Source organism: Balaenoptera physalus, assembly GCF_965194825.1.
Source record: "Balaenoptera physalus genome assembly, chromosome: 6".
Taxonomy (NCBI): domain Eukaryota; kingdom Metazoa; phylum Chordata; class Mammalia; order Artiodactyla; family Balaenopteridae; genus Balaenoptera; species Balaenoptera physalus.
In genome coordinates, this window is record NC_138885.1 from 73,011,182 (window position 1) to 73,034,251 (window position 23,070).

The 23,070-nt window shown below is 37.2% G+C and overlaps 1 long non-coding RNA gene across 1 annotated transcript in view; it reads left to right on the forward strand.

Annotated features, from left to right (window-relative positions):
- Positions 1 to 23,070, forward strand: part of LOC309663226 — a 117,104-nt gene that overhangs the window by 85,606 nt on the left and 8,428 nt on the right. The window lies entirely within an intron of this gene.

A 23,070-nucleotide genomic window follows, 5' to 3' on the forward strand; every position in this document is an offset into this window, starting at 1 on the left:
AGGAAGGATGGATACATGTATATGTATGGCCGAGTGGCTTTGCTGTGCACTTGAAACTATCACAACATTAATTGTTTATACCCTAATATAAAATAAAAAGTTAGAAAAATACTCTGTTATATGCACAATGTAGGATTATTATTATTAAATTTTAATTTAAAGCAAATAACTTGGTGTCTTTTTTCTCTTATTCCTCTTTGACATCCCCAGTAGAGCAAAGCCTGCTTCGTGCCCCCTAGCCCAGTTGAAGACGGGTCAGGGGTTAACATACATGTGGAAAAAACACATCAGTTAATACTTCCCATCGCCTTTTAAGTTTGGACTTATCTTTAATACCTTTCTCTTTTTGACTTCTATATCCAAGATCCCAGACCTTTCTTTTCTTTAAAATACCTTTACTTATTTGTGCCTTCCTTTCAAGTCTGACAGCTACTGCCCTAGTGGAGACCTTATCAAATACCAGGATTACTGAAATGGCCTCTTGGCAGACCTCTGTGACTCAAGCCTCTTGCAATTTGGATCTGTCTTCTGTATTGTTGCTGGAATACTTTTCTTTAAACACCACTTTTATCATTTCACTCCTCTTTTCAAAAATCTACAATGGTTGCCCACTGGGTCAAGTTCAAAAAGTTTTGCTTGACTTCTGGACTAACTGTAATAGGGATTCACTTTCTCTCTAAAACCTTATTTTTCACTTGTCTAAGCAAGACCTTCTCAAGTTGGTTTCCTTATTTTCCTTTATTAGTCATGCTAATTTTTGCCTTTGCATTTATGCTGCATTTCTTGACAGTAATGTCTACACCTTTTATTTTTTGTTACCCCAATTTTAACCATCTGTCAAGACCCAGTTCAGCCTCACCCCTTTCCTGATGTCTCCTCCCCAGTGAAAACAGTTCACATTAGTCTTTCTTGCCTTGGACCAGTTGTTCCCAGACTTTCCTGAAGATTAGAATCACCTGGAGGTGGGAGTGACTTTAAAACATTCCAATGCCCAGGTTATACCCCAAACCAAATAAATTACAACGCCTGGGATTGGGAGCCAGACATCAGTATAGTTTAGATCCTCAGGTGGTTTCAATGTGCAGCAAAGTTTTGGGAACCACTGCTTTTGTTTTATTATAATGTGTCAGCTTACCATAACTTTGCATTTGGCTATATTTGGTCTACTATTTGTCTTTGATTATTTTTTTGTTACTCATCTAGAATGCAAGAAAATAAGATTTATGCTGATTGAAGCAGAGACTGTTGGTGCTCCAACCAGATCCCCTGTATCCCTTTCACCCATCCGTTCACGTCTCCTGTAGCTTTGGCGTGGTTTTGATTCCAATGGCCAGCACCTGTGAACCTTCTTTTCCAGGCCAATCTCAGGCTCCTTATCTCATGAGCAATGTGCCTGGGAATATGAAACCCCAGTTCCCTTGCTTCTAGTTTGGATAGATGTCAGAGTTCCCTGCAGGATGAGGTCAAGACCCTCCCTGGGACTTAGTCTGAAACACACCCTTACATGGGTTTCCTCCTTGTTCTGCTTTCCCTACTCTCTTGCTGATTTCTCCTGGGAGCACCTTCTTAATAAATCACTTGCTCATGAATCCTCATCTCAGAGTCTGCCTCTTGGGAACCTAACCTAAGATACTTATCCTTCCTTCAAAGCAGAGTGCTGAGCACATATAAAGTTCAATGAAGATTTATTAGACAAGGGATTCTTGATATGAGAAATAGAAACAATTTAATAAAACCTTAGTTGAAAGTACTCGTATATAATATATTCAGGGTTTCTCTGTAGAATTAGAAATACTTTTTTAAATGTAATTTTAAAATCCTGGGCATATTGAAATCTCACTTGGGGTAGGAAATATGGGCTAGGTAAAAATTTTCTCAGCAATATTTATAAAACTATCTGAGGAACAGTTTGAGACCAAGCAGTGTGTAGTATCAAGGCAACTGCATTGAGAGCACAATCGAACAACAGAATGGGAGACCCTGCATTTAATCTCAAATGACATATATTGAGAGGGACATTTCCTCTAGACTTGGGGCTGAGAATTTGCATTTTTAACAAGTTCCCAGGTTGGCTTCATGACGTTGGAGTCGGAGGAGGAGGGTCAGGCTAGACCCCCTGTGGGTCACCAGTTTCACTACCCTGGGCTTGGTAAAATTTTATGATTTTTATGAATCATGAAAATGATCAAACATCAATAGTATCCGCCTGAGGTATTGCGAGACAGAAAAGAGGCAGTCCATCCATTACGTTTGTAACAGTGATTAGAAAAATAAAATTGCTTCTTGTGAATGGTTATCCTTAAACTATCAGCTCACCTAGAATGGAGTTTTACACATTACATTTTATGGCCAGTGAAGCAGATTTTTGCATCTTGAATCGTCTCCTTTCTGACCCCTTCTCAGGGCTAGCAGCAGTGATTTTGTGCCTCTCTTTTCTTCCTTACTCTATCTCTCCCTGGGGTCCGTGGTAGAGAATAGAGAATTCAATTTATTCAACTGTTTTGTTCATAAGGGCATGTGGTTATATGGATCATTTTACATTTATACAGAACGTGAGCTTTTTCCTTCTCATATAATTATTTATCAGTTATTATGAGGAGGTTTGAGGCTTTAGCATATAAACACAACACATGAAGATAACATTTTGATATAATTTCCCATTTTCACTACCTATTCTTACCAGACTACTCTGGGAAAGCTGTTTGTACACACTTCTCTGTGTATGCAGTTCCTCAGCTAATAGCTTTGTTCTGTTTTCATACAACATATTATGTATGATTGCAAAAATGTCTTTCGTGTAGCCGTAATTTACTGTTTTTGTTTACTTGCCCTTTTGGGTTGTATCACAATTAGCAAATGATGTGGCCCTCTTCTGTTAAAAGTAAACCACCTCCCTTTAGGTTGTTTGATGTAAAACAAAATTCCACTAGATGGTGGTATTGGAATGCATACTAATATGTCTCTTGTCACCTTATGTCTCTATAAAATCCTCAGTTTGAAATCTATTGTAGCCTGTCATTTTAGCTTTCGAATCAGGTCTGCTCCCCCCCCTAAACTAAATGGATTGGGGTGATTTGGTATTTAGGTAATACACCACTCAGCGTTTCCAGAGACCCCCTGAGGACAGTGGGCAAAAACAATGAAGAAGCATTTTTTGTCCAGTTCTCATCTAGATCACTTCTTTGCTGGTACTTTTGGTTCCCTTATGCTATTCCACTCATATTTAGGAATAGTCTCACAGTGACACCATCTTTTGACCCTGGTCACTGCTCTGGGCTACAGATGCTTCACCCAGTCTTGTCTTGTCAGCTGACTGATGGATCTATTAGATTACTAACTGTTAAGAACTAATTGATCTTTGCCAGTTTGTCCAGTGCTTCTCCAAGTATGGTCACTGGACCAGCAGTATCACTTGGGAATTTGTTAGAAAGACAAATTCTCCGGCCAGATCTGCTGAATTGGAAACTCAGGCAGTGGGGCTCAACAATCTGGACTTTCACAAGCCCTCCAGGTGATTCTAATGCACACTAAGCTTGAGACCCGCTGTGTTAGATCCTTCCTGGTAAGAAAACTCTAACTCCAGTTGGGCTAAACCTCTCTCCTGAAAGTCCTTAAAGAAGAACTTTGAAGAAAAGAAAATTTTGAGGGCGAGCGTGTGTCCCATTTGGCCTATAGAGAGGTCTGGCTCTGCCCTCCCTTCAGGTTCTGCCTGTCACCATGGAGCCCTTCCATTGCAGTAATATTTAAGCCTGTTTCTAGTATGTCAATGGTGTTGGAAAGTAGGATTCAAATTCCTTTTCCGAGAGAGAGGCCGTGAGATGCCCAGGAAGGCCGCCAGATGGCAGCCTCGTTCCTACGCTGTCTCTGCGTTTCTGAACGGCAGGTTCTGGCTCTTTAGTCAAAGAAAGGCTATCCGGTGGCAGCGGTCATTTATTGGCTAGGCTGTTTGTCGCTTTCTCTACTGCAGCTTGAGTCAGAGCCCACGGGGGGCAAAGAGAGAGGAATTGATTAGTGTATCACAGAGCTACTAATCGCACAGGAGACCGCGATCCACTATTGTCCCCATTTCACTGGGTAATTGCAGGGGAGGCCGTGAAGGTTCCACAGGAGGTGAGCCATCTAGCGAAGCTGGGTCTCAGGCAAGCACAGTCAGCTCAGACAGGTGTCTGGAATAGCTCTGTCTTCTGTCCTTTGATGAATGCTGGGTACCTGCACATCCGAGTCACCTGGGGGAGCTTTCAGATATCCTGATGCCCAGGCTGCACCCCAGGCCAATCTCCATCACAATCTTGGGGTAGCTTCTGGCCGTCGGTATAGTTTAAACCTTCCCAGGTGATCCAATGTGTATCTAGGCCTGGGATTCACTATATTAAAGACACACATTAGGTTTGTGGCAAAGTTGTTTCAATGGAGAAACCTTGGTTGTTGCCTCATATCCTAGTGTAAATTTCAACAATGGAGTTTTTTGTCTTGGTCAGTTTTGTTATTCAAATGGAAGGATTTTGTTGTACAACAGAAAGGTATCACTCCCCCCTCCTCCAAATTTCTCCTCCCTTTCCTCTTCCTCCCTTCCTTCCACCTTTCCTCCCTTCCTCCCTCCCTTCCACCTTTCCTCCCTTCCTCCCTCCTTCCCTCCCTTTCTTCCTTCCTTCCTTCCCCAGCTGAAGATCCAAACTTGTGGCTACAAATTGGGGCATATTACCGCTACTTAAAAGGAATATTTTACCAAAATTCTATAATCAGTGTTTTGAGTTTAAAATACTCTAATTTCCTTTTTGCCTCTGGCCACATGTTCTTAGGTGCCTTCAGGCTACAGTCCCTATTTTAAAGGATATGATTGTAAAAAAATTTACGTCAGGCTTGATGAAACGCTGCTATTTTTATCTCATTACCTAGTATTTGAATAGATGGAGTGAAAACATCCTATAATAATTGCTTGCAAAACTCTGGAGAACCACTCGCTGGAGTTGGAAATTGTTCTCTAATACCAAACTCCTCTTGTACTGAACAAGATGAGTTTCATGAAACTGTGTGAATATTTCTATTCTATTTATGCTGGAAAATTCTGTGTGTTTCCATTCAAAATTCTTAGTAATAGGTAGAAGGAAACTTGGAAGGAAACAGTTGTGGCCTGTGAAATAGGAAATATGGTTTAACTTGGTATAAAAGTGTAAATGAGGCTAAGCTTAGTTGTTTGCACCACAGGGGGACCTAAAAAGCATCTCCAGAAATTCACTGTTAGTGATACATTATGATTCTCTAGGCATCACCTTTAGAAATGTACTCCTTACTAGATCCTTCTTTGGCAAAGATTTATCAAGCTGTTCTCTGGGAGTGGAGATTATATGAGAAAATTGGGAGGCTCAGGGAACGGGAACCCGATGAAAGAGAAGAACAGGCTGGGAAGAAAGCAGAACAAATTAAAGGAAGGGGAATCGAGGGGGGGTTTATTTTCTGTTTTGACTTGAGGATAGGTCAGGGCCAAAACTATGGAAATTTTGAAGTGGTTCATTGTAGGACTGATGCTCTTTTTCCAAGTGATAGTTCATTGGTTTGTGGGTGCCTTAGAGAACAAAAATTTCTATGGCCTTCACAGTAAGGTGTCTTGCATTCCAGACAGAGGTTTTCTGGATCTAGAGACCTCTCCCATAGGCAGTGTGACTTATTAATAATTTAGGCAGTCTTTGCATTTGGATCAACATTAGTTAGGAAATGGTGAACATCTGAAATCATGATATAGATTCAGTTTGCATTTAAAATTAACATGCACGGACTTTCTGACAGATGGACGTTAAACACTTTTGTCTATGAGGGATTGAAAGACTATTTGGTTTTGAACCTATTTTGTTGTTTAATTGGTAAACTTCTATTACTATGGTACTATACAAATTTTAGGCATCAGTGCCTTTCTGCCTAAAGACATAAACATATTCAATTAGCGGAGAGCCAGATCATTTGTTTCAATAGCTGCTTTTATTTTCTGTTGTTGATATGTTAAAATAGTTAAACACTTGCATTCATCTCATCCTATTAAAGGAACTCCATCAGGGAACAGTGAGGTAACATGTTTGGTGACAGCAGGCTTAGTCACCCTGCTGTGAGAAAGAGATGAATAATGTTTTTTAATCTTACATCTATTGACTTTCTCCTTTTCAAATGTATACATCATTACTGAAAGAAGCTACTGCAGACTATATTTTGTTAACAGTTTATCTTTTTCATATCTTCATTATTAAATCAAATGGTACATTTACTTACATGGTTCTACATAAAATGAAATTGCTGCATGACATTTCTTATTGTTTATAATTCCCATTTTGAAAGATCAAGTCATGCATCCTTGAAATTCTATAAAAGCTTTCAATCTTCATACCAGTAGTTTTCATTTTTCTTTCTTGGCTATTTGGCTGCCAAAACCTCTCCCATTTTAAGCATTATCTGGCTTATGTTTTGTGATTTACCTGCTATTTGTCAAAACAATTTTTAGAATGATATTTTCTAGTTTCCCATTAGAGCACAGCATGAAGAAGAATTGGATATGAAAGATCACATTGGTAAATATTTTCATTAGCCAAAGTCATTTTGTGAAAATCCAGAATTCCAATAAAAACAATTTGAGAAAATCAATTACTTCATGAATTTAAGAAGAACAAATATTATTCTAAGATAATATTACTATTTTGGAAGCATAGTATTTCCTCTAGAAAGACTACAGCTAAAGTATAATTTCTTTTATATCCAGGCTAATTTCTTCTAGATCTTCTGGGTAATGATTAATTGTATGGCTCATGCAAGTCAGAATTATTCCATTCCAGGATATTCAACAATTTTTCTTGACACTGGTGTAGTGTTTGATAATCTACAGTGTCACAAGAACATTCTTACTAAATAGTGGCTTACTCAAGTAATAAATTTACTCAACTGCTTCCTTGGTAGAAAGAGAGAAGTCTAGGCCAACTTGGTTATAACTTCCCTAAATACTAGTAAATGATTCATTGATTCAGATTGACATTTCCCCCACTTTAAAATCTCTGAAATTAGGGTGTGTCTTAATAATCAAGTACATCTTACAATTATAATTGGCAGCATTTTATTCTTTCTTAGTGACATAGGATAACATTGCATTATACAACCAATGGCATCATAGATTTAAATTACAAAGAGCTAAATTAAATTTGGAATTAACAGTGAATTAACAGTTTTATGTTTCCAAGGGGATTTTTAAAGTTTTTGCTTTTATGGTTTATTGTGCAGTCAAGATTCTTGTGCCATTTCTTTACACACCAAAAGCCCCCAAAATTCCAAGTACGACAAAATAGAGAGCACTGTATAGTAGAAATTCATCATAGTTTAGAAGCAATTTAGGCGTACTGCTGAGGATATTGACCATTACTGGCTCTCACCTAATTTGTTTTGAACAAGTTCTCAAGTTACTTGCTATTAGTTGAACCTTAATTTTCTGTAACCATTAGATCATAATTTGATGTTCTATTCCTAGAGATCCATTTTTTTAAACCATAAAACATTAAAACTGATAATGAAATACATGAAGAAATCTTTCACACATATATGTAGGCTCTTACAGGTATGTATTGAGTATTAAAAGCTATTTTATAAGTGACTTTGGGCTAGATACTTAATATAGGGCTAGAATGGTGACTGAAACGTGATACTCCTTCAGCACTCACACATATGTACATACATATGCCATTGAAGTGGAATTTTCCTGTAAGGGCAGACTGCCTGAAGCTTTGGCAGGTGAAGTCTGGACTAAAGTCTTCCTTTGCTGGTAAATTTCCTTGTAGTATGCATAGACATTCATCATTGTTCCAAATACCTCAAAATTGCTTTCAAAATAAGGATCATTTCTTCTTGATCTTTTTTCTAATAAGTTTTTATTAGATACCTGTGAAAATCTTTTATTATAAATGTTGGAGAAGGAGCATTTGTAGCTTGATTTCTTCAGTGGTCCCTTACTCTTCCATTCCAATAAGAAATTAAAATCTAATTTTGTTTCTGATCTCTATGAGCTCCTTATGTACAGTTCGTATGTGCAAAGTCCATGGTGGTTCTAATTGTTTGATCGATCCATTCGTTCAGTAATACTGAGTGCATCCTATGTGTCCGGCACTCCTTTTGGGACTGAGGTTACAGCAGAGAACAAAAGAGACAAAATCCCTGTCCTTACGGAACTTACCTTCTGGTAGAATGAGGTCAACCCTAAATTGAATAAATACATGTGTGTGTGTGTGTGTGTGTGTGTGTGTGTGTGTGTGTGTGTGTGAGTTATAAGTGCTGTGCAGAAGGTAAAACAGAATAAGGGGGACAGGAAGTGCTGGGTGAGAAAGGTTCTGATTGTAAACAGGGTGGGTGGGGTAGACCTCACTGAGACCAGAGACTTTGAGCAAAAAGACTTGAACCCAGGGAGAGAGTGAAAAGAGAGTTTCAGGACAAGGGAAGAGTGAGTGTAATGCAAAAGCCAAGGCAGGTGCTCAAAGAGGGGTGTGGGGGGTCAGGGAAGTAAAGGATGCCAGATTTTACACGGAATTGGTTTTTACCCTGAGAGAAATTGGGGAGGCACTGTACAGTTTTAGCTGAGGAATTACGTGATCAACTGGCCTTTGAAAAGCATCACTCTAGCTGAGAACTTGAGATTGTGTTGTCATATTAGCAGTTTTATATATGACAAATAAAGGTTGCATTAGTGGAGGGGTCATAAGTTAGGTCAGCATTTTTTAATGAAATACAAAGCATTGTGGGATGAAATGTTCTGGTCTTTGGGACACAAAATATTTCTACCCACTGACAGCTATCCTGCTTCAAGAAGTATATTAATCTCCTTAGGAGACGGACTGTGAATTCATTTTTTATTGAAGGCTCACACATTGTGCCTGTGTGTGCTCAGTGATGGGCACTGTCTGCCTCTTTAAAGACTGCCTCTGGCTATGGGAAGCCGAGGTCCTGTGGGCACAATGGCATACGTGTCAAGGCCAAGTCTCCACAGTCCAGATTTGGTTGGTAAACAACTCAGCAAAATTATTCAACCCCTATATTGGACCCTATGCTCAGTGATGGGAATATAAAAATGAGTAATGAATGGCTTCTTCCTCAATGAGCTCATGACCTGGGGAAGATGTAAGAGGGTTGTATGTTGGGATTTTTGCTGTTCTTACTAGACAGGAAACAGAAATATAACTCTGTTCCATTAAATTTTCTTCAGCCTGTTTTTTTCTCTTGACTTCTGTTTCTTTGTATCTTTTTATTTTAAATAGGTACTTCATTTAAGACAAGATACTAATAGAATTTTCCTGAAGATCAGGAAGTGTCTTCTGCTAAAGGTCTTCTCATAAATGTACTCAATCTATCTAAATGGTTAAATGTATAAATAGTAAGGTTACTTAATATTTATGTGGCCCCGTTCCATAGGAAGGCTAAACATTTGCTGTGCAGTCTGAGACTGATATCCCTCATCATACTCCAGCGAAGTCAGATCTATGTTTTATCTTGAAATGATTTCTTTGATTTTTTGGTAGAGCTCACGGAGAAATCAGTTTCCTAAAACTAAAAATGGGAACTATTAGCATGTCTGCATAAGGATTATTTGGAGAACTATGGGAAACTTGTTTTCAAGCAATTAATCCTGCTCTGAATTGATTTCTTAGTTCTGTTACTGTCTTCAGTTCTGCCTAAGGTAACACAATATTTTTGCCACCTGGTAACCATTTAGTGGCTTGCTGTCTGTCAAATTGGAATCATTAATCTAAGATCCACAAAACACACTGACCTCATCGAGAACTATCAGCCACATTAATCACATGGTGAGTAGTAATTAATACTCTCGCCGCACATCTCAGCAGATGCCAAGTGGTAACTGTGCCCAGAGACAGAGCAATTTGGTGGGTGGTCCGAAGGTGGTATTCTTTTAGGATGAATTGAGACATGCTGGAAACTTGCTGCCCAAGTGAATAAGAAAATCAAGGACTCCCTTCCTTATTTGTCTAGCAGTATAGACTCTAGCGTGCACAATGGTTGTATGCATTTCCTTGATGGCCTCTGGTAAAGCTAGTCATCTTTACTCTGTGCTATCACAGTGTCTTTGCCATATTTCCCCTAATGCAGTTATCATAGAGATTTCCCATTATGCATTTTCCCTTCCTCCTATTAGTCTGTGAGTGCCAAGAAGGCTGACTATATTTTGTATTTATATTTCTAACTCTGGACTAGTACAGTTCCTGGTACCTTATACTATATCATTAAGTACCTCTTAAATGAATAATTGAAAATGCATATGAATATGCAATATATACAAACTGTGATAAAAGCATGTTCTTCACAGGTATAGGCTAATTGGTGTCATATTTATATCCCTGTTGCCTAACAGTTGCTGGGTAGCAGTTGCTGGGTACAGAGAAGGTGCTCAGTAAATGCTTATTGAATGTGTGTACTTCTTGACAAAACTTCAATAGGATACCTCTGCCCTTGGAACGATGATGATAATGTGCATATTGGTAAATGGGATCAGCTGCCAAATGAATTTTTTAAATGTATTTTGTTATCGTAGTATAGTTGATTTACAATGTATTAGATACACAGCAAAGTGATTCAGATATATATATATGTGTATATATATATATACATATATATATGTTCTTTTTCAGATTCTTTTCCTTTATATGTTGTTATAAGATACTGAATATAGTTCCCTGTACTGTACTGTAGGTCCTTGTTGTGTATCTATTTTACATATAGTAGTGTGTATCTGTTAATCCCAAACTCCTAATTTATTCCTCCCCCCGTTTTCCTCTTTGGTAACCATAAGTTTGTTTTCTATGCCAAATGAATTTTTAAAAGACATATTTATGTCAAAGTAAAAGAATTTTATAGGAGGCTAGAAATTACACTTACTGTAAGTGAAAATACTTATGTAAATTTACCTAAAGGGAAGAATCAACAAAAGTCCCAGATATGTTTTCGGAGTTCTCTGAGGACATCTGATAAAAAGGAAGTACAGAAGATCCAAAATATAACTTCCTTCTCTAAAACAGTTAAAAACCATACACACACACCTGGCTCTAGAAAGGTTATTAGATGTTACAATCTCATTTTTACTGTAGCCAATAATGACATCAAAACAAACATAAAACGTATCTTCCTGCTTCCAGCTAAAACAAAGAGAAATAAATATAATTTGTTTGTGTGTGTTAAAGGACTTATGTAGTTTGTACTACGTAGACAGTTTTTGCTGATGGAACAAAATCAATTATACATTAAATACTTATTAATGAATAAATGAATGTATTAAGTAACCAAATGGAATTTCCCTTTCTGTTCTCAGAATGTACCATCTATAAGGAAACTTTGAAATTCCCTTGTGATTTCACTGAGCTTTATTCTTAATAGGACGAGTGTTTAGCATCTATCAGCATATCTGGGGCTGTGGGAGTGTGATAGATGAAGAAAATATCTCTAATTTACCCTACCGATTTAAAGCTTTCTAAAAATTCTAAACAAAAATGACAGGTAACCGTGGTGAAAAGCAAATGAGGCAGATTTAGGGATTCAGGACGTGTCTTTCTAATTTAGTGGCTTGGGCCTTTCTGACCTGCTGCTTTACTCAATTGATATTCTTATCAATTATTCATGTGCCTGGTCTCAGCCTGGCCCTAAATCTGATCATCCCATCGTGTAGTCAGCCGGTTGGGTGTCTCTCTAGAGCTTCTGGTCTCCACTTCCTTTTCACATCTGTGAGAGGCCTGCTGCTTAAAAAGTACCCAGTTTAGGAAGGCAAACACTACCCTTCCCCGTCATTCCCACTTTGTTGGTTTCAATTTTGGAATGAAAATACATCTGAAATAATTAAATTTCATAATTTAATTTTAGCATTAAAATACACATGTTCAAAACAGGCTAGTAGTTCAAGTCGACCATTTCATCAGTTTTCAAATAGTCTTTCACAGCTTGCATTTCACCACTTTTAGCCTCTCTAAGCCCTGAGCTGTTTCTCTGTACTCAAGGTTGCCCCCTCTGGCTTGTAACTAAAAGCACCCATGATATGGGCCCATTTTATTTTTTCACCAGCTTTAAAGAGCTTTTTAAAAGGGTGACAGTAACAGCGCTTTAACTCATATAATCAAAATATGGAAAGCAGTTATTTATACCTGTGACTTTGTCATGTGCCTAAACATTTTAATATCAGGAAGCTTGGATCATTTGTATTTGCCTTAAAAAAAATGCTGGAGACACTTAGCATATCCTTTTATTAAACAGAAGTAATTTAATGATTCCCACCCTGAGATGATGCTTTATCATAGCACATGTTTCTAGAAATTTACCTTGGGTTCATTGCAAAGAAAATTTAAAATGATCAAACCTATGGTTTATTTTTCAAGAATTCTGATAAATGGTCTTGGCGAATACAGTTTCTCAAGTCATGTTTCAACCTCCTGCCATTTATTTTCCTGGATTGAAACCTGTCAATTTGAAATGTATTGGCACTATTGCATGAAATGAGGTTTGGAGGATATTTGAGGAATGAGACCTAAAATTCAGTAGGGAAAATTGAGAGGATTATATTGAGTAAAGTCAAGTAAATGGTAGTATTTGAACTGAGCTAATAGACAATGGAACAAGAAAGCTTTAAGCTTGACAAATTACAGTATAAAAGGCAATAAAAAAAAGTTGAGTTATCAGAATTTGGCACTGATAATGTCTGGGGTAGCTGAGGAAAAAATGAGTACATTTTGGTGTATGGTTTTCCTAGTGTTTCTCTATGAGGGGATAAGGTATTTTCATAGCTGATCCTGTACATTATAGGCACATAATTAAAGTTAACTTTACTGACACTAATGCAAAAATGCAAAGCAATTCATCAGATGGTAAAATAAGCACTGCCTAGCCACAGAGTTGTGAATTTGTATATAAAAGAAGCCATATCTGAAATGGATTATCTTTTTAAGACAGAAAACAAAATAACTTATTCAGATCCCCTATTACTCAATATTGCCAGGGCTTTGGCTTCAAACTCCCAAGACAGCTGAGTGAAACAAGTTAAAATGCATAGCACACTGTTATGTTGTAGATAGATAAACATAAGCATGCCATTTAAAAAAACTATATGGACATAGGACTTTTTGCTTTTGTTGTGGTTCTTAGAGTAAAACCTCTGAAGGACAGGATCATGTTTTATAGGTCTTGTTTAATCATTGGAGTAAACCACATGAAGTGGATTGTGAAAGAGTTAAAGAAGAACAAATATTGAAAATGATTTTTCTGCAAGTACAGCAGCAGTTTGAATGCCAGCTGCAGCTTTTGCAAAATAAGCAGGAACATTCAACCCTTGTCCCATAGTAGTTGTGGAAGGAGCAATTGTGAAAGGAGGACAGGGAAAGGTCATGAAGAGAAGGTGTGTGTGCATGTTTGCGTGTGTGTGTGTGAATATTTGAGTGTGTATCTTGGGAAAGGTGGAAACTGGGAAGGGAAAGGGAGTAGAAGAAATACTCCCAGAAGTACTTCCCTTGACTGCTATGCTTTATGTCTGGATTCTTTGGGCAGGCTAAATAACATCCAACTTGCCAAAAGGAGAAAGAACAGAGAAACCTGTGGAAACTGAAGGTCAAGAAAAACCCCAAAGGGAAAAACAGATTCAAAAGCATGAACAGACCAGCAAACTGTGAAGCTAGAGTGGGAGGTATAGCTACTGGTGGTCCCAAAGTTCAGAAAAATATGGCCAGTCATGCAATGGAGACAAGTGCCATCTTGAGATTGGAAGGCTACTTCTTGGAACATTTAAACTGCAGTCTGTAGAAGTGTCTGCAGAGAGCAACAGAAGAGACTTAGAGTGAGTAAAGAAGGGGTGAACAGTCCTCTCTGCCCAGATGAATACTCTGTACCAAGTGCAAATTGTAATGTATAAATGAAGAGTTTGGTTTTGTGACTGGTCAGGAAGTTTCTCTCATACAGCAGTGCAGAATACTGCATGAACATGGAGACGGATGAATGATAACAGGGCAGTATTAGCAACGGTTGAGTCTGGAGGCCTTGTCCATTAGAAACTGGATTTATGTAAGTACAGATAGAATTTACAGCTTGTTGTATTTAGAGCTTTTACCTCTCTCAGTAGAAGACCACCATGATAAAAGTAAGAAAGATAAAAACAGAACCAGTACTGGTACTTGGACTTTGTGTGAGGAGAGACTGTTGATTAGAAGAGCATTCCACCTGAGAGATACATGTTGTCATTAATTATGTGCATGTTCATATCAATCATTTTAGAAAACTACCGCATATTTTACCTTCTAAAGCATTTTTTCTCTCAAAGTGTATTTTCTTTTCTATTACAATTTAAAGTTGTGCCCCAAATCCCAAGTTGGAAAAGTCCATTAAGTTATCAGGTAAAAATATCTGACTCTGAGTGAATTCAAGCTGATCACATGGTCAGTTGTCTATTTCATTCATTTATTCATGCATCCATCCATCCATCCATCTATCCATCTATCCATCCATCCATTTACCCAGCCAGCAAATAGTTATTGTAAACATACAGTGTACTTCACACTGGAATACAGGTATTAACAAGATATCCTGCCTGCCCAGGGATTACAGTCTATAGGTAAAAAAACCACCAGTTATTTAAAGCAGAGAAATCAGTGTCTCAAGCGAAGCTTTCACAGGGTGCTATTACAAATGACAGAGGGCTTCTGAGTTTGTATACTGAGACCCAAAATGAATGAAATAGTTTTTCTCATACCTGACATTCTGGGTACAGAATTGCAGGGCTGGTATGGTGGTTCCATAATACCAAAGCTCTAGGTTCCTTCTATCTGGTTGTTTTGCCATTTCCAGTGTGTTGCTTCATCTGCATGGTCCACGATGGTCCACGCCGGCCAGCAGGAAAGGGAAAGTGGGGGAGTTGCAGCCACTGAGAATTCTCTTAAGGGCACAGCTCAGATGATGAACACATCCTTTCAGCTCACCTATCACTGGCCAGAAATTAGTTTTATGGTCATATTTAACTGAAATGTAAGTGAAAAATGGAAATATATTCTTTCTTGGGGGTGGCCATGCCTTCAGATAAAAATTGAGAGTGTTATTGCTATTCGAAACAAGCAAATCATGGGTTAGGGAGAGGGTAACCAGCAATCTCTGGTAGAGAACCCACTTCAGTGTGTGAGTTAAGAGAAGGCTCTTCAAGCGTGAGTGGGAGTTGTCCAGGCCAACAGCATGGGAAATGGTGCTCCAGGACGAGCATGTGCATTAGGTCACTATGAACACAGTGACCTGAGCACAGTGTCTTCCATGCACTAGTTATTTGTACACTTGGGACCCTTCGGACAGCTGAATACGGACCAGCCGTGATTGGGACAAAATGGTACTCAAACAGAGACTCTTCCTCTTTTTGGTAAATGTGATATTACTCTTAGCTAAAGGAGCAGAATTATTGCAGGATACATGCTCATAGTCTTTGAACCTGTCTCTACCCTTTAAGCTTGAATTCTTTGTTGTCATTGCCAAGTTCCTGGGCCTCTGATGTACCGACTAGGATGCTGGGTAGAAATGAAGCATAAAGAATTCTGCTCACATCAGAAGATGCTGCTCTTGGAGGTCAATAATGGAACAGAGGGCTGGGGGTGCTTTGGGAAACACAAAGACAGAAAATTCAGGGGATTGATTGCTTCAATCCATGGGAGTTAAGAGAAAAATCTATCCAAAAAGGATTATAGAAGAAATTTCTTTGTATTATGTGTCGTATTGCTGGTCCCTCTTTTGCCGCCTCTTCAAGACAATTCAGTAAACTCATATATTATTCTTTGGTACTTTGGGTCATCTGACTTTTATTTCTTTTGGATGACACAACTGTACTAAGATTCGAGACTGGAGTAAGAAGACACCATTTTATTTGAAGGACAATATATTACTCTTGTCCAAGTGTTTTTTGAACTTTTAAAAATCAATAAGCTGAATAGATGGCTGCCCATATAATGAATCCTTGGGTTCTAGAAAACAAAAAATCACCAACTATCTCCCCTGTCCAGTTTCCTTGAATCTGTCTTTTGATATTGTACCTTTTGGATTAAGCGGTGACTTGTAATTCTCCAAAGATGTACCTGTTCCTCAGTGGAGCAACTTACTTTGTCTCTAACATTGTAGTGTATATTGATTTAAATTTCAGTTGTCTGATTACTGGAGAAGCTAGGGCCTCAGGACAGAGGGGAGAAAACGCCTAGCTGGGAGAAGGTATTTGAAGTGGGAGTGGAGTAAAAGTTTAGCAGTAGGAAAAGACAAATTTCATCTAATTTCTCGCCTAAGGCTGACGCAGCCACCTAAATTTAAAAATGCAAATAAAAACATATGTATTTCTCAAGGAATTCCTGCTTTATAGAAGTAAAAGGCAATATTTCTGACCAGAAAGACTATGGTTTTTTTCCATGTAGTATTACTTCTTAAGGCAAAGTTTTCTCTGGAATAAATGAAAGACATTTACTATGTTTTCTCTAGATATACTTCTAAGCCTTTCAACCAACTTGAGAAAAGCTAGAAAGGAATCTACCTTCCATGAAAACCTATTTTTATAGGGTGAATTAAAAAACCCATCATGTTTGTCAAAATATGACAATTATTTGTCAAACTTGATAGACTTCAGGGCTGTTTGGTGGACTTATTTCCTTTATTTTCTGTAAGCAATCCCTGTTCTTCTTTTGATAAATGAATACAAACAACATTTACAGACTGACGTATTTTTCCCAGAGCAATCATCATTGGATTTAATGATCACCAGTGATGATTTTTTTTTCCTCTTTTTTTAGCTCTAATTCCAGACTGTTAATGGAATACAAAAGCAGGTTTATGTGGCAAGCCCCATTTGAAGGATAAGTATAGTTTCAAAGCCCCAGGGAGATGTCTTGTTTATAAAGCTCTTTCTTCCATTAACACTACCTGACCTTCAGGGTGGTCTCACATAGCCCTCCAGTGCCACAGATATCAGACCTCAGGATGACTAAGACTATATATGTCACAAATCCTCCATAGCAGAAAACCCAAATTATCTTGTCACCATTTCACACAAATGATATAGAAGCCCAAGGTAAGGACGATGACTGTTTCCCACAAGATGGCAGTGGTCTTTGTGCAAAGAACAGAAGCATAGCATTCACTGGGTCTGATACCCACTGTGACAAAATTTTGCCCTTGTGAATTTAGTACTTATGAAAACCATGCCATGGTTGTTTTCTCTGCCATGGGATGAGTTCTCAAGAACAATTAACCCTATTTTCAAAGGACAGGGAAAAAAATGCTGCATATATAGTATAATGTCTTACATGTCTTTCTCTAAGGAGCCAAAAGTATTTTGCATCTGTTATTTAATTAACCTCACACTATGCCTCTGAGGCAGGAAAAAGGAATTGCTGTATATCCTATATATCACAGTGAATTTAAATAATTTACTGATAGCATTCAGAGGGAGAAATGGTGGCACAGGGGATAAAACATTTGTTGAGTTCTAATGCATAGCCCTAATAATTAAACCAAGCTGATTTTCTGTAGAAGCAAAGTTACACATTTAGGGAAGAGATCCTATTTAGTGCGTATGAAAAAATAAATTTTTCACAAATGCAGATTCCAAAACAGTGGTTTTCCCATTTTAATTTGAGCGCTTAAGTACATTAGCTTGTGAGTTTATTGCTTAAGAATACTGGTGAGCTTTTAAAACGCAAAATCCTGCAGTTCTGTCCCCAGACATTCTACTTTCATAGATCTGGGATAGGGCTTAGGAATTTGCATATTTTAAATATAACTCAGGTGATTCTGAGACCTGTGGTTTTGCCCACACTTTGAGACACTGCTCTATGAGCCTCGAGTAGTATACTGGTAAGATACAGAAGTTGACCCAATTTTCTGAAATTAAAAGAACCTAATTTCTTTGGAGAAAGATGTTCTGTTTTACATAAAAACTTGAAATATAACACTTTTCCTCAGTTTGAAGGGTAAATCCATAAGTGAAATTATTATGCCTTATTCATAAGTTTAATTTAAAAATCAGTTAAAATTTTAAGCGTAATTATTTTTAAACTGTACTGTCAGAAGAGTAACTATAATGATTAAAAAAATTGACACATGCTTTATCTTTCTCTTGAGTTCAGTGGTCACATTTGAGTAGGTTTTAGGTAACTGGATTCTAGTCTACCTAGAATCTTGTACTTTTAGAACTGGAAAGGACCCTAAAGATATTCAGATGCCAGGTGTGATATAAAAATTAATCTATTCTGGTAACATGAATCTCTTCTTCTTCTGAGTTAGAAATCCACACAAATCTTTTTACTTGGTTATATCTGCTTGTTCAATTGGACCTATATAAGCACTTGCAATAGTTAATAAAATGGTAAATTTGATTGAATCACTGAGTCAACAGATGCCACATTCCTAGAGGTATGAGTCCATGATGCAGGATTTTCTAGGGAGTTGGTGGGAGACTGCATGACGATGGCTGTGTGACTTGCAGTAACCCTTCCCTGGCATTGAGGCTACAAATGGGTCAAGGGTTGGATTTTGAAGGAGGATTTTCCCAGAGGGCTATTGGTGTCCTGTGACTCTCACTCTCTCACACTGTTTCTGCCTTCCTTCAAGTCAAAAGAGAAGTGATTTAAAGAGAGAGTAAAGACTTAGTTTGACCTCCTCCTGGTTTGGTGAACATAATGATGGATGTATGTTTCCTACCTGGCAAGCCTTATGGCAAGAGAAGGGCCGTCAGTCTTCTTTGACAGCCAGGTTGCTCTCAGAATAGCTGCATTCTTAAGTCATCATATTCCTGCCAGTTCGTGGCAGTGCCTGGCTTCCTAATGTTTACCAGTTTATTAAAGGTAAGGGGATATCTTATTTTTGTTTTAATTTGCATTTCTCTGATAACCAGTGAAACTAAGCATCTCATTAAATGCTGTTACATTTTATATTTTTTCTTTACATTGCTTATCCATATTCTTTGTCCATTTTTCTACTGGAGTTGCTATTTTTTTCCTATTGATTTGTATAGGTGCTGGGTAGATTGTAGGATTCTAGGATATGTTTGTGTGTATAGCGTATCCTCGTATAATTCTTAGATGCTTCAGAAATTATAAGTATATTCTCCCATTCTGTCAAATTGTCTATTAACTTTGTGTCTGATATCCTTCATCATATAGGCTTCGTTAATTTGGATGCAATCAAATTCATTCTTTCTTTTTTGTCTTTATAATTTTGTTTAAGCAGTAATAGGACTTGCTTAGGATACAAAGATGTTTACCCATGTTTTCCCTTTTGGTTACAAGTTAATTACCATCTATATATGTTTGTATTTATGCAGAGATGAACAAATAATTATTTTTATTCTGCTTAGTCTAGAAAATAATTAAGATAATCTATAATAAAGTAATTATATAATAAAGCTAGTGCTATAAAAATAGATACATCTGAAGTATCAAAAACTGGTGAGACAATTTAAAACTCTCTGAGCTAATATTTCTCAATGTGAGGTCTGTGGGCTATTTGCATCATAATTATTTTAGATTGTCATTAGATAGGCAGATTTGAGGCCCTTATCCCAGACCGGGTTACTCAGAATCTCTTGGTGTAGACCCAGAAATCTTTATTTTTAGTGTGACTTTTGAGATATTCTGAATGTATACTAAGAACCGTTTACTACTACTAATCTAAGAGTACTAAGTTTGAGCTTTAAATTAAGATCTAAGCTTTTAGGCTGCACTGACTATGAGGAAAACATTATAAGATATAAATCCTAATTATGTGACAAAATAAGTGCATAATTCTTTAGGAGAAATAAGCTTTTTCCTGATTCTAAATTCTCAAAGGATATATCCCCATCCATGCTGAATCTGCGTAAGTCCTTTTGCAGAGGACCCCAAACAATATAAGACAATCTCTGTAAAAAGGTTTTTAAAGAATATTTGGTAATGTTTTTCACCTGGTCCTTGGTTTATTTAATCTTCAAGAGAAAACTGAGAGCAAAACAGAGTAACTGCATGAATGCATTTTCACAACTGAGTTTGAATTTGTTTTTACCCTGTATTGACATTAAGAATGACTAATTCAAATTGTATTTCATTGTGAGGAATATTTTGGGGGAAAGAGGACAAGGTAAAGACAGTCATTACAGGGCTCCCTCTTAGGGAATCCTGGTTCAAAATTTTTACATCAAAATGTAGTGTTGATATGCACATTGGAAAAATATTAATGTTGAGTCAAGGGTCATGTAGGTTGTTATACAATGGGAGGAGTATGGGAAGAGCAGTTGACTACTGGAAACTGAATTCTTCAAGGACTCCTGAAGTGCTCTTTCTTTCTACTCCAAAGCTTTCCATTGCTGATCAAGAGATGAAAGCCTGAGGAGTCCTTGGTATTGACCTTGTTAGATATCCTACTTAAGGACTCACTTTTGGTAATGTGTCAGAGTTACTATAATTTGATTAAAAAGTATTTAGCCCTAGTTCAGTGTACTTAGAATCATAGAACTTTAGAGTTAGAAAGAAACTTAAAAGTTATCTAGCTCAATTCCTCATTTATGTGAGAAGACTGAGGCCCAAAGAAGGAAGGTGACCTGGCTTAGATTATTCATTTTTTGGCAAAGCTGAGGGTAGAATTCAAGACTCCTGAGCCAAAATGCAAGAGAAAATCGAGGACAGAGCTTTATCCTGGAGAAAATTGGACTTGAGACAACTTCTGAGGTAGATTTTCTCCTTGTCTGCCAACTTCCAGAGAAGTGCAGAGGGAAATTAGGAGAACACTTTAGACACATTTTAAAATTTTGAGATAATTGTTGATTTGCACACCGTTGTAAGACACAATACAGAGTTACCTTAAATTAATAGAATACATGTACTACAAAAATAAGGCCATTCTGAGGTGATACCCATATTAAATTCTGAAACTTTGGTTAGAATTTGGATATTAAATAAATATTTAGGAAAAATACATATAAGATGAGTAATCTTAAGAATGTGATAAGAAAATATGGGGATTTGGATTTGATCAACACAATTGTAGTTAGAATTCTTGCAGGTGCTTGACATCAATATTTATTGAATAGGGAGTTCCTAAGCAACAGGCATAAAGATTCAGTTAAGCAAGACAAATAAGCTCTAGTCTGCTATACAACAATGTACCGATAGTCAACAGTAATGTATTGTTCACTTAAAATTTGTTAGGAAGATAGATTTCATATTAAGCCGTCTCACTACAAATAAAAGGAATGGTTCTTTAGACCTGAAGCAAGCAAACTATGTACAGAAGGTAAGCAACATTTTAAAAAATAATGTGGGGACACCAAAGCAATTCTTGCTGACAAAAATGAAAGGAAACAATCTTTGTTTGGAAAATAACATTTCTGGATGACAAAAAATGAATTGGATCTAGATATTTCAGGAGGTTATTTTCAGTGAAGATATAAAGAAGTTAAAATTTATGATTGCCCATAATCGACACCTAACATGTATGAGAGAGTTATTTTTAGAATTCCTGTTGAGTCAAAACAACAGGAATATCAGCAGGGCCAAATCCATGTCTTGAATAGTTGGTAGTAGTAGTAATAGCTCAGGATAGCTCTTCTTAACTAATTAAGTCAAGGGCAGTATCAACAGACCAGAATTATGTGATTTCTAAGTCACATTTAGAATGAAAGAGACCCATTCTTACTTTTATACAAGCAAACAAACAAATCAATAAATGAAATGCTCCTTTAATGGATTCTGGTGGGGAGGACTGGGACTGACCTTGTCCAAGATAAGGTTGTCTTCTCACATGTCATTATTTTATTGCTTGCTCCACTGCCTGACAGCAATGTTACTGGCAGCTTAATCCTAATTTCTAAAGCACTGTCAACAACAATTTCTTTTCCTTCAAAATGGGATTGAAGTTCTGTGAAATGACTTAAAGTTATTTAAAAAAAAAGCTCTCTTAAACCCAAGCAAGAACTAAGAAATAAAATCTTTCCATCTTTCTTTAGCAATCTTAGAATGGCAAAAGTTTGATATTAACCAAATTACTATCAACATTCAGGAAATATCCAGGGATGTGACAGAACTGGAATCTCATGAAACTCAGTAAGTTTTTAACTAACTGAAGATTTTGGAAAAAATATATTTTTTTATATGATTTAGTCTTTTCTAATTTTCTCACAGCCATTAACAGTAATTTTTCATTTTCTGATTGACTATACTGGGTATTTTAAAATCCTACCCTGCAAGCACTCAAACAAAGCCTTCAATATTTCATGTGCTTACTACTCTCACTTTGTCATTGGTTAAGAATGAAGGCTGAACAGTCAAAACTTCATTAATTGCTTTAAAAATTTAACTCTTGTCATTGAATTATTAATCAGAAAATCAAAGTGACAGATAAGTTGTTCAAATTAGAACAACTCCCTGGGGGACCAGGATGGAGAACTATTTGGATGGATTCAGCACATCTGTGGGTGTGAGATACCAGCACACTGACCAGGACATTCATTGGCTGGGACAATAAAGAGCGGCAGGCACGGGTACGGTTAGGAAGTTGGTGAAGCAGGTGTGTGACTGTTATCCCCTGACACATGACAACCTGGACCTTTAGAAGGTGAGGTTGCTCAGAAAACATTAGCAGTTTTAAAATGAAACCCTTGACCTGTGTATAATCAGGTAATCGGCAAGAAGCCTTAAAATATTATACTTTTCAAGTGAAGTGGTTTGAAAGCATACCCTTATCAGGGTAACTCCATGTTTTAAATTCCCTTTATTGATAAACCAGAAACTAAATTTTCTTTTTTAAAATTATAGTTGATTTACAATAGTACATTACTTTCAGGTGTACAATATAGTAATTCAATATTTTTATAGATTATACTCCATTCAAAGTTATTTTGAACTATTGGCTATATCCCCACTGCTGTACAATATATCCTTGTAGCTTATTTATTTTATATATAGTAGTCTGTACCTCTTAATCCCCTACCCCTACCTTGCCCCTTCCCTTTTCCCTCTCACCACGGGTAACCACTAGCTTGTGCTCTGTGTCTGTGAGTCTCTTTCCGTTTTATTATATTCATCTGTT